At 41.5% G+C, this 12605-nt stretch overlaps 1 protein-coding gene across 2 annotated transcripts in view; it reads left to right on the forward strand.

Annotated features, from left to right (window-relative positions):
- Positions 1-12605, forward strand: part of DLG3 (discs large MAGUK scaffold protein 3) — a 533344-nt gene that overhangs the window by 92389 nt on the left and 428350 nt on the right. The gene's annotated exons all lie outside the window — the stretch shown is intronic.

The raw sequence follows: 12605 nt of genomic DNA on the forward strand, positions 1-12605 counted from the left end.
AATTTCATGATGCTTGGTGTCAGAGAACTGCATTAAAGGGGGCTTCCGAGATTATTTTTTACTGATGACCTATCCTCTGGATAGGTATTCCGTATTTGATCATTGGGGGTCCCACACCCGGAACCCTTCTCTCTGCTTTTCCTAGGTCAGTGACAACAAGTTGATATGCCATGTGGGCTAGGAGCATCTCAGCCCCATTCAAGTGACAATGTACAGTGCTGTACTTGGTAAGCTGCGATAAGGAGGTGGCATCACAGAAGCGCCGCTGCCTTCTCAAAACAGCTGATCAGCAGGGGTCCCGGGTCCCAGAGGATGGGTCATCAGTAAAAAAAAATCTTGGAAAAACCTTTTAACCCCTTTAGGACACAGCCTTATTTCACCTTAAGGACCAGGCCATTTTTTGCAAATCTGACCAGTGTCACTTTAAGGCCCCTTTCACACGGGCGAGTATTCCGCGCGGGTGCAATGCGTGAGTTGAACGCATTGCACCCGCACTGAATCCTGACCCATTCATTTCTATGGGGATGTGCACATGAGCTGTGATTTTCACACATCATTTGTGCGTTGCGTGAAAATCACAGCAAGCTCTATATTCTGCGTTTTTCACGCAACGCAGGCCCCATAGAAGTGAATGGGGCCGCGTGAAAATCTTAATCATCCGCAAGCAAGTGTGGATGCGGTGCGATTTTCACGCATGTTGCTAGATGACGATCGAGCTGGGGACCCGATCTGTATTATTTTCCCTTTATAACATGGTTATAAGGGAAAATAATAGCATTCTGAATACAGAATGCAAAGTAAATTGTGATGGAGGGGTTAAAAATAAAAAAAAATTAACTCACCGAGTCCACTTTGATCGCGTAGTTGCGGATCTCTGTCTTCTTCTGTAATGTTGAGCTGCCGGCTAAGGACCTGTAGTGACGTCACATCACATGATCCAATCACATGGTCCCTCACCATGGTGATGAACCATGTGATTAGACCATGTGAAGAGCACAGTGACGTCATCAAAGGTCCTATTCCTGTGCACAGCAAAGAGAAGACAGAAGAGATGCCGCCTGCGCGAACAAGTGGATTACGGTGAGTTAAATAATTTTTATTTTACCAAGCATTCTGTATTAAGGATGCTATTATTTTCCCTTATAACCATGTTATAAGGGGAAATAATACAATCTACAGAACACCTAACCCAAACCCGAATTTCTGTGAAGAAGTTCAGGTTTGGGTACCAAACATGCCGATTTTTCTCATGCGCGTGCAAAACGCATTACAATGTTTTGCACTCGCATTTTCCCACAACGCACCCGCATCTTATCCGGGCAAAAAACATGACGCCCGTGTGAAAGAGGCCTAAGTGGTGATAACTTTAAAACGCTTTGACTTATCCAGGCCATTCTGAGATAGTTTTTTTCGTCACATATTGTACTTCATGACACTGGTAAAATGAAGTAAAAAAAATTCCAAGTTTCAATTTCTCTACTTCTATAATACATAGTAATACCTCCAAAAATAGTTATTACTTTACATTCCCTATATGTCTACTTCATGTTTGGATCATTTTGGGAATGATATTTTATTTTTTGGGGATGTTACAAGGCTTAGAAGTTTAGAAGCAAATCTTGAAATTTTTCAGAAATTTTCAAAAAACCCAATTTTTAGGGACCAGTTCAGGTCTGAAGTCACTTTGCGAGGCTTACATAATAGAAACCACCCAAAAATGACCCCATTCTAGAAACTACACCCCTCAAGGTATTCAAAACAGATTTTACAAACTTTGTTAACCCTTTAGGTGTTCCACAAGAATTAATGGAAAATAGAGATACAATTTCAAAATTTCACTTTTTTGGCAGATTTTCCATTTTAATATTTTTTTTCCAGTTACAAAGCAAGGGTTAACAGCCAAACCAAACTCAATATTTATGGCTCTGATACTGTAGTTTACAGAAACACCCCATATGTGGTCGTAAACCGCTGTACGGGCACACGGCAGGGCGCAGAAGGAAAGGAATGCCATATGGTTTTTGGAAGGCAGATTTTGCTGGACTGGTTTTTTTGACACCATGTCCCATTTGAAGCCCCCCTGATGCACCCCTAGAGTAGAAACTCCATAAAATTGACCCCATCTAAGAAAGTACACCCCTCAAGGTATTCAAAACTGATTTTACAAACGTCGTTAACGCTTTAGGTGTTCCACAAGTTATTGGCAAATGGAGATGAAATTTAAAAATATAAATTTTTTGGCAAATTTTCCATTTTAATCATTTTTTTCCAGTAACAAAGCAAGGGTTAACAGCCAAACAAAACTCAATATTTATGGCCCGGATTCTGTAGTTTACAGAAACACCCCATATGTGGTCGTAAACTGCTGTACGGGCACACGGTAGGGCGCAGAAGGAAAGGAATGCCATATGGTTTTTGAAGGCAGATTTTGCTGGACTGTTTTTTTTTACACCATGTCCCATTTGAAGCCCCCCTCATGCACCCCTAGAGTAGAAACTCCATAAAAGTGACCCCATCTAAAAAACTACACCCCTCAAGGTATTCAAAACTGATTTTATAAATGTCGCTAACCCTTTAGGTGTTCCACAAGAGTTATTGGCAAATGGAGATGAAATTTCAGAATTAAAATTTTTTGGCAAATTTTCCATTTTAATCCATTTTTTCCAGTAACAAAGCAAGGGTTAACAGCCAAACAAAACTCAATATTTATGGCCCTGATTCTGTAGTTTACAGAAACACCCCATATGTGGTCGTAAAATTCTGTATGGGCACACGGCAGGGGGCAGAAGGAAAGGAATGCCATACAGTTTTTGGAAGGCAGATTTTGCTAGACTGTTTTTTTTTACACCATGTCCCATTTGAAGCCTCCTGATGCACCCCTAGAGTAGAAACTCCAAAAAAGTAACCCCATTTTAAAAACTACGGGATAGGGTGGAAGTTTTGTTGGTACTAGTTTAGGGTACATATGAAATTTGGTTGCTCTGTATTACACTTTTTGTGATGCAAGGTAACAAGAAATAGCTGTTTTGGCACTGTTTTTATTTTTTGTTATTTACAACATTCATCTGACAGGTTAGATCATGTGGTATTTTTATAGACCAGGTTGTCACGGACGCGGCGATACCTAATATGTATAGTTTTTTTTTGTATTTATGTAAGTTTTACACAATGATTTCATTTTTGAAGCAAAAAAAATCATGTTTTAGTGTTTCCATTGTCTGAGAGCCATAATTTTTTTCAGTTTTTGGACGATTATCTTAGGTAGGGTCTCATTTTTTGCGGGATGAGATGACGGTTTGATTGGAACTATTTTGGGGTGCATATGACTTTTTGATCGCTTGCTATTACACTTTTTGTGATGTTAGGTGACAAAAAATGGTTTAATTAGCACAGTTTTTATTTTTTATTTTCTACAGTGTTCATCTGAGGGGTTAGGTCATGTGATATTTTTATAGAGCCGGTCGATATGGACGCGGCGATATCTAATATGTATACTTTTTATTTAGTTATGTTATTTATTGTTTTTTAAAACAATAAAAATTATGTTTTAGTGTCTCTATATTCTGAGCCATAGTTTTTTATTTTTTGGGCGATTGTCTCTGGTAGGGGCTCATTTTTTGCGGGATGAGGTGACGGTTAGATTTTGGTGGGCAAACGCCTTTTTGATCGCTTGCTGTTTATTTAGCACAGTTTTTATTTTTTACGGTGTTCATCTGAGGGGTTAGGTCATGTGATATGTTTATAGAGTCGGTCGATACGGATGCGTCGATACCTAATATGTATACTTTTTTTCCCCCTATTTTTTACCATTTTTTTTTAACTTTATTTGGGGAAAATTACGTTTTTGTTTATTTTTACTTTAAACTTTTTTTTTTCACCTTTTTTTTGTCTTACTTTGGGACTTGATCTTTTGGGGGTCTAATCCTTTACAATGCATTCCAATACTTCTGTATTGGAATGCATTGGCTGTATGAGTAATAATGTGTGTATTACTCATACAGCTTCCGGCCTGTGAGATCCAGGGGGCTGGATCTCACAGGCTCGTCACCGGAAGGCAGCGCGCTGCCTTCCATGCCATCGGGTCCCCCCTACAGCCGCATGGGGACCCGATGGCGCCGCCGCCCGCAATAGGTAAAAGCCGCAAACCGCAGGTCTGAATTGCCGACCCCCCCCCCCCGCGCGCATTTAGCAGAGGTGCCTGCTCAATGATTTGAGCAGGCACCGTCACCTCACCTGACATTCCTATTTTAGTAACTACTTGCATTCTAGAGCATCTACAATTCTAGAGCATCTATTCTTATGACTCTATGTTGTGCCATTCCTGGATTATTCCTGCTAGACGTTTATGAATGAATTACCAGCAATCTGCAGTAAGGGTCCAGATGAGTCTTACCAGTTGGGGGCGTGTCCCTGCACTGTCTGCCACTGTCCAATTAGTGCTGTCATTGTCAGACTTTGCAGGGACACGACCCCAACTGGTAATATCCATCTGTGGCCTTACTGTAAGTTGCTGGAAATTCATTCATAAACATCTAGCAGGAATGGCACAACATAGAGTCACAAGAATAGATGTTCCAGAATTGGTATTACATGGGGAATGCAAGTAGCTACCAAAACAGGCAAGTCAGGAGAGGTGAGTGGTGACTGGTTCTCTTTAGCCACCAGATGGCTGCGAAGCAGTTGAGTGTGCAGGAGCTTGCTGGTTTAGTGGCTCCCATTCCAGGGCGGGAGAGACACGGAAATAATGCATCACAAAAAGCTATTCTGTTCCCCTAACTTGGAAAAAGAAGCCGTGCTAAGCTGTTTCCGTAGCTCCCATACACAGCAATAGGAGTTTTCGAAACAGAGAGCGTCGGCACACTCTGCTGTATCCTGGCCAGCTGGTGGTCTGGACTGTGTCTTATCTCGCCTTAGTAACGGCAAGATGAGACAACCCCTTTTCCCTTCTTTCCTCAATATTGCACAGATTAAGGGGAGGATTTTTCAAAACTGGTGTAAAGACTTATAGCAACCAATCAGATTCCACCTTTTATTTTTCACAGTTCCTTTGGGAAATGAAAGATGGAATCTGGTTGCTATGGGCAACTAAGCCAGTTTGCCTTTACACCAGTTTTGATAATTCTCCCCCTATAAAGGGAATGTGTCTTCGAAAAATGATCTATATTATTTAAATCATGTTTTTATTTCAAACGATCAGCCAATCAGCTGTTTGAGAAGGCAGTGGTACTTGCAGTAGCTTTTCCTAGGCCAGGTGACAACATGTTCATCTGTCACCTGTCCTAGGAGCTGCGATGCCAAGCACAGCCACTATACGATGTACGTCGCTGAGAGAAGGCTGCGGCTTTCACAGAAGGACTGCTGCCTTCTCAAACACCTGTGTGTCGGACCTCCACTGATCAGATACTGATGACCTATCCTGAGGAAGTAGAATGAAAAACATCTGCAATCAGAAAATAAAAACAGATTAGAAAAAAGGATATGTGTCACTATCTGGTTCTAACACCGTATTGCAGATATAGTCTCGCTAGCGCTCTATACAGCAGGGCCACAATCTCTCTCTTTCCTGGTTATCTGCCTGATATCAGGACCCCCTAGATCCTTCTCTTCTGAAATCCTGGCTAAGGGCTCATGCACAGGAACGTGTTCGGCCTGTTCCGTGCATTGGGACCGCCATTTGCGGTCTCCAATGCACGGGCACTGTATGTGACTGGCGCAGACAGATGCAGAGCCATTCGATTTGAATGGGTCCGTTTTCCGTCTGCACCCCAAAAAAATAGAACAAGTTCTATTTTTTATTTTTTTTGCGGTGCAGAGGCACAGGCCGATGAGACAACCCTGTAGTGCTTCTGTAGTCTTCTGCTCGGTGCCTCCGCAAAGTATCTTCTGGATTGCAGAACCATTCAATTGAATGGGTTCGCATCCGTCATACGGTGCACACATGGCCAGTGCCCATATATTGCGGACCCGCTATTTGCCAACAACGGCTGTGTGCATTAGCTCTAACACAGAACTGCTAATATAATAGTCAGACTAAGGGTTCCTTCTCACCAAGTACATTAATTTACATTTGAAAACACGGAACTGCAATTTCCATTGTTTGGGCTTTGTCCAGAAACTAAGGGGGAGATTTATCAAACTGGTGTAAAGTAGAACTGGCTTAGCTGCCCATAGCAACCAATCAGATTCCACCTTTCACTTTCCAAAGGAGCTGTCAAAAATTAAAGGTGGAATCTGATTGGTTGCTATGGACAACTAAGCCTGTTCTACTTTACACCAGTGGTGTAATGAAAATGACAGGACTTTCTTTTCCGTCCTGGACAACAGTTCTGCTTGCCCATAGACCTCTATTATGAGGGATCAAAACAGAATGCCTCTAAAGGTTTCCACTTTGAATTCCGTCTTACAAATTCCGTTATTTTTAAAATGGTTATAACGGAAAACAATAACGGAATTCGTAACGTTGATGTGAACCCGCCCTAAGAGGCATGCGCTTCTTAATGAATTTGTGGCATTTTACTCCTGTGTACTTTGGATTAAGACCGGTGTATGGAACACTGGTTTTCGTAAATTCCTCACTTAGTGTTTTTGCTGCTTCTTTAAAACAGCTGCTTCTCCTCAAATTATTCCTTTCTTCATTACCAGCTATGTTATCAAAGTACATCTTTTTTACCTTCTTCTATACATTAATCACCCTACTGCCACCACTGCACACCCACGCACAATCCAACCAACAAAAGCCTACGTGGAGAAAAAAATACAGCCTACAGATGACAATAGCACATTAGTTAATTCCACACTTCTCCATACATAGAGCTACAGCAGCGGTAGAAATGTGAACTACCCAAATGTTTGTACAGGGATTTACGTATAGTGGATGTGCTAATATCTGTGTGTGGATATTCAATGCTTAAAGAGGACCTGTCGCCTGACATGCCTGTTTTAGTAACTACTTGCATTTCCCATGTAATAACAATTCTGGAGCATCTATTCTTAAGATTCTATGTTGTTCCGTTCTTCTCTTACTCCTGCAAGAAATGTATAGGTAAAGGTATTGTTACCAGTTGGGGGGAGGGGGGGTTCCCTGGCAGCACTGATTGGTCAATGCCAGACTGTGCAGAGACACCCCCCCCCCCCCCTCCCCCCCTCCCAACTGGCAACACCTGTGTGTACCTTTATCTATAAAATTCTAGCAGGAAAAAGAAGAACGGCACAATATAGAATCATAAGAATAAATGTTCCAGAATTGTCATTTCATGCGGAATACATCCCCCCCCCCCCCCCCCCAGAAGCAGACATGTCAGAAGAGGTGACAGGTTCTCTTTAAACAAAAGACGAGATGTAAAAAGCAAGAAGCTGCATGAGCTTTTCACTGGGACGCCATCTATCTAATTGCACGTCATGCATTTTTTAAATATTTTGTCCTCCAGCCGATTTCTTTCCCATAATCTGATCGCATCCTTTATGCCTTGGTGTGTTCATCACAGTCTCTTTGAATGTTTTTCACATTGGCTTCCTCTTTATACATTGCACAGCTGGGCTTCCTCACTGCGCCTCCTCTGTAGTTATAAATAGTTTTCTCAGAGGCAGACTCATTTGTGCTGGCTCTAAATAAAAAATTGTGGGATTTAGGAAAATGATTTACCAGTATATTTCAAAGAATTTATTGGATCACTGCTTTAAATGTGTGACTTGGATGCAGCATGAGATTTTGATTGTAGTTGTAGATTTGCAGCAGCTGGATATCTACAGGTTGGAGACCACTCTGTAGGTTTTCTGGTTTTAGAGCCTTTCTGAGTTGTTGCCTTTAGAGTAAATTCTGCAGTAAAATTGTGCAGCTATTGGCGGCACGTGGCCATACACAGCTTTGCGTTGCGCCCTTACAGTTTGCGGAAAACATAAATATTTGTGCTATTGGTTAGGAAACTGAATCTGCAGTATAATAGTTTAAAGGGGTTGTCTGAGATCATTGAAAATCTCAGACAAGCTCTGCAATAGCTGAAAATTTTAAGAAATCGTCTTATACTGGCCCTTTTCTCCAGCGCTGATCTCTGTGGCGCTGGTCAGGTCCTGCAGCTGCTGCTTCGTTTCAAACTTCAGGGACATGACAGTATACTGCAGGTGACTGCTGCAGCCAATCACTGTACTCAGAGATCTAAAGCTGAGAACAATGATTGGCTGCAGTGGTCATGTGCTTGGGGCTACTTTCACATCTGCGCTTTCCCTTTCTGCTATTGAGATCCATTATAGGATCTCAATATTGGGGGAAAACGCTTTCGTTTTGTCCCCATTTTTTGTCAATGGGGACAAAACTGAAACTGAACGAAACAGAATGCATTCTGTTCCATTTCGTTGCATCCCCATCGCGGACAGAATAATGCTGCAAGCATCTCATGACTCACAATATAAGTCCATGGATACGGATCTTGGCTATTTTAGGGATAATACAACGGATCCATTCAGACCAGATGCAGACAGTTGTATTATTATTAGTGAAGAGCGAGCATGCTCGGCCGAGTACCGGTTCAGCTCGAGCATCGCTATGCTCGGGACGTGGCGGTACTCGGCCGAATACCACATGTGCTCGTCACATTGCTCGAGTCTCCTCCTTGCACGTTTGGCGCCTTCTAAGCAGCCAATCAACGTTCAGGTAAGTAATTCCCTTCAGTGTAATGCCATAGCCATGTTAGCTATTAGCCTTACACTGATTGGCTGGCCGGAACACGTGATACCAGTTTATATAGGAGCCGATGTCCCGCGCTCAGATCATTCAGCGTCAGGGAGAGCAGACAGTAGGCAGGGACAGATAGCGTTTTGCTGGAAATTCACAGATTTAACTCCAAAGAAACTATTTAAAGACCAAACAGTCCTCTTAAGGACTACAGTGTGTGTTTGACAGCAGTGCAGCACCATTTATTTTTTTATTTTTTTTACCAGGGGTTAAATTCAGCAGTATCAGGGAGAGGCGTCTTCAGGAAGGGACACATAGTGCAGGGCTGGAGCTTAACCGCTTTACGTCCGCCCATAGGATATAAACGTCCTATGGGTGGACGTCTATTTCTGAAAGCACGTTTTAGAACGTCCTTTCAGAAATAGCAGCTGCACGCTAATCATGCAGCTGCTGATCGGGTTGCCCGCTGTCAGTGACAGCAGGGCAACCCTAAGACAAGGCAGTGACAGTGCCCAGGTGTCCCTGCCTTCCGGATCGCTGCAGACACAGCGCTCACCGAGCGCTGTGTATGCAGAGAAGTAAGCGCTGTGCGCTTCCTGTTCCGGCCCGGCGGTCATGTGACCGCCGTGACCGGAGTGTGCAGGGGCTGTGTGAGGTCTCTCAGAGACCTCGATCAGCCCTGCTCTGAGGCTGTACAGCGCTGGATTGCTGCTGTACAGCCTCTCTAGGGGTGTATTTGTCCTGTAACTGGGGCTACTATGTCGGCCCCAGTTACAGGAGAAATCAACTGTAAAAAAAAAGAAAAGGTGAAGTAAATGTCCCCCAGAGGTCTTGTATGACCTTATGGGGGACGAAAAGTGTAAAATAAAATAAATAAAAATAAAAGGTTGAAAATTAAAAAATTAAAAAAAGTTTCACATGTAAAAAAAAAAAGTCCCCAAGTAAGGAATGAAAAAAAAAAGTTAAAAATAGAAAAAATAAAAAAAAGTATACATATTAGGTATTTCCGCGTCCGTAAAAACCAGCTCTATAAAAATATCACATGACCTAACCCCTCGGGTGAACATCGTAAAAAAAAAAAAAAAAAAAACTGTGTCAAAACAAGCAATTTTTGTCACCTTGCATCACAAAAGGTGCAACACCAAGTGATCAAAAACGCGTATGTCCCACAAAATAGTACCAATAAAACCGTCACCTCATCCCGCAAAAAATGAGCCCCTACATAAGAAAATCTCTCAAAAAATAAAAAAAACTATAGCTCTCAGAACATGGACACATTAAAACATAATTTTTTTGTTTCAAAAATGCTATTATTGTGTAAAACTTTAATAAATGAGAAAAAGTATACATATTAGGTATCGCCATGTCCGTAACAATCTGCTCTATAAAAATGTCACTTGACTGAACCCCTCAGGTGAACGCTGTAAAAATAAATAAATAGAAACTGTGCTAAAACAACCAATTTTTTGATCACCTTGCCCCATAAAGTGTTATAATGAATGATCAAAATATCATATGTACCCAAAAATAGTACTAATAAAACTGGCACCTTATCCCCTAGTTTCCAAAATGGGGTCACTTCTTGGGAGTTTCTACTGTAAGGGTGCATCAGGGGGCTTCAAATGGGACATGGCATCTAAAAACCATGTGGAGTTCCTTTCCTTCTGCGCCCTGCCGTATGCCCATACAGCAGTTTATGACCACATGTGGGGTGTTTCTGTAAACCGCAGAATCTGGGTAATAAATATTGAGTTTTGTTTGGCTGTTAACCATCGATGTGTTAAAGAAAAAAATTGATTAAAATGGAAAATCTGCCAAAAAAGTGAAATTTAAAAATTTGATCTCCATTTTCCTTTAATTCTTGTGGAACGCCTAAAGGGTTAACAAAGTTTGTAAAATCGGTTTTGAATACCTTGAGGGGCGTAGTTTCTACAATGGGGTCATTTATGGGGGTATCCACTATGTAGGCCCCACAAAGTGACTTCAGACCTGAACTGGTCCTTAAAAAGTGGGTTTTGGCAATTTTCTTAAAAATTTGAAGAATTGCTTCTAAACTTCTAAGCCTTCTAACGTCCTAAAAAAATAAAATGACATTTCCAAAATGATGCCAACATAAAGTAGACATATGGGGAATGTTAAATAATAAATATTTTATGAGGTATCACTTTCTGTTTTAAAAGCAGAGAAATTGAAATTTAGAAAATTGCGAATTTTTCTAATTTTTGGGTAAATTTGGGATTTTTTCATAAATAAAGGTGAAATATTTTGACTCAAATTTATGACTATCATGAAGTACAATGTGTCACAAGAAAACAATCTCTGAATGACTTGGATAAATAAAGGCGTTCCAAAGTTATTACCACATAAAGTGAGATATGTTAGTTTTGCAAAATTTGGCCTGGTCAGGAAGGGGGCAAATGGCCCAGATGGCAAGTGGTTAAGTACCCAAAAGCTTTTAAAAGACAGAAAGATCTGATATTAGTGAGATCTACAGTACACCATCAGAAAGCAGTGTGTTTAGCAGACATTATAAAAAGGGGCTTATTCACTAGAGTGTGCCTGCTAGTGAGATATACACCGCGCCATCAGAGAATTTTTTTTCGGGGGAAATTAACCTAATTTGTACCACATCTGTGTGTGCATTCAATCCGCAACCGTTATATTCAGTACTCCAGCAGAGAATTATTTATATTTTGGGACACATTTAACTACTTTTGGGCACATCTGTGTGTGCGTTTAGGCCACAACCATATATACTGTATTCCAGCAGATAATTATTTGTATTTGGGACAAATGTAACTAGTTTTGGGCACATCTCTGTGTGCGTTTAGGCCGCAACCGTAGATACAGTATTCCAGCAGAAAATTATTTGTATTTGGGACACATTTAACTACTTTTGGGCACATCTGTGTGCGCGTTTAGGCCGCAACCATATATACAGTATTCCAGCAGATAATTATTTGTATTTGGGACAAATTTAACTAGTTTTGGGCACATCTGTGCGTGCGTTCAATCCACAAACATTATATACAGTATTCCAGCAGAGAATAATTTGTATTTGGGACAAATTTAACTACTTTTGGGCACATCTGTGTGTGCATTTAGGCCGCAACCGTATATACAGTATTCCAGCAGAGAATTATTTGTATTTGGGACACATTTAACTACTTTTGGGCACATCTTTGGGTGCATTTAGGCCACAGCCATATATACAGTATTCCAGCAGAGAATTATTTGTATTTGGGACAAATGTACCTAGTTTCGGGCACATCGCTGTGTGCGTTTAGGCCGCAACTGTATATACAGTATTCCAGCAGAGAATTATTTGTATTTGGGACACATTTAACTACTTTTGGGCACATCTATGTGCGCGTTTAGGCCACAACCATATATACAGTATTCCAGCAGAGAATTATTTGTATTTGGGACAAATTTAACTAGTTTTGGGCACATCTGTGTGTGCGTTCAATCCACAAACGTTGTATACAGTATTCTAGCAGAGAATTATTTTGCTGGGGGCAAATTTAAATAAGTTGTCCAACATCTATTGAATAAACCTTTAAATATGAAGAAGGCGAGCACTAAGGGACGGGGAAGTGGGCGTGTTGCTGACAGTTCAGGCAGAGGCCGTGGCCCTGGGCGCAATGAAACTGTGCCAGCTGTCAGTGAAACTGGAAAAAAGAAAAATCCACCATACCCAGTTTCATTTCACAGTTAGCTGGGCGTCGCATGACAACATTGTCCAAGTCGGACCAGTGCGACCGGGTGGTCGGTTGGATGGCAGAAGATAATTCTTCCACCAAGACCAGTCTCATTAGCAAAAGAGTCTGGTCCACAGAATCCTCACCCTGATCCTCCTTCCTCCCACCATGTAGAGTCAGGAGTCAGACAAACCGTTGATACCACACTCGGACATTCCGAGGACCTATTTTCATCT

Source organism: Bufo bufo, chromosome 8, assembly GCF_905171765.1.
Source record: "Bufo bufo chromosome 8, aBufBuf1.1, whole genome shotgun sequence".
NCBI classification, from domain to species: Eukaryota; Metazoa; Chordata; class Amphibia; order Anura; family Bufonidae; genus Bufo; species Bufo bufo.